This window comes from Leptosomus discolor, chromosome 11 (genome assembly GCF_034619465.1).
Source record: "Leptosomus discolor isolate bLepDis1 chromosome 11, bLepDis1.hap2, whole genome shotgun sequence".
Taxonomy (NCBI): Eukaryota; Metazoa; Chordata; class Aves; order Leptosomiformes; family Leptosomidae; genus Leptosomus; species Leptosomus discolor.
The window spans coordinates 5,783,200-5,783,514 of NC_141401.1; positions in this window are offsets into that span (position 1 = coordinate 5,783,200).

Sequence of the window (315 nt, forward strand, 5' to 3'; positions counted from 1 at the left end):
TGGGGCAGGAGCCCGGGGCCGCCACCGCACCCGAGCAGGATTTGGGGGGGCGGGAAGCGCAGGGGGAGCCTGCGGGAGCGAGCCTCCACACATGTAACCACAGTCATTAATTCATTCATAATAATTCATTAGAAAGGAGCGTTAATTACTTCCTTCGCAATATTTTGCGGGTTGCAGGCGAGCCCGGGAAGGGACGAGAGGGACCGGCGGTGCGCTGCCCGCACTAGCCCTCGCAAGGAGAGAGGCTTCGCCAGCGAAAATTGTCTTTTTATTCCCCGAAAAGAATAGACCTTCTCCTCCTGTTATTCCTCCTGG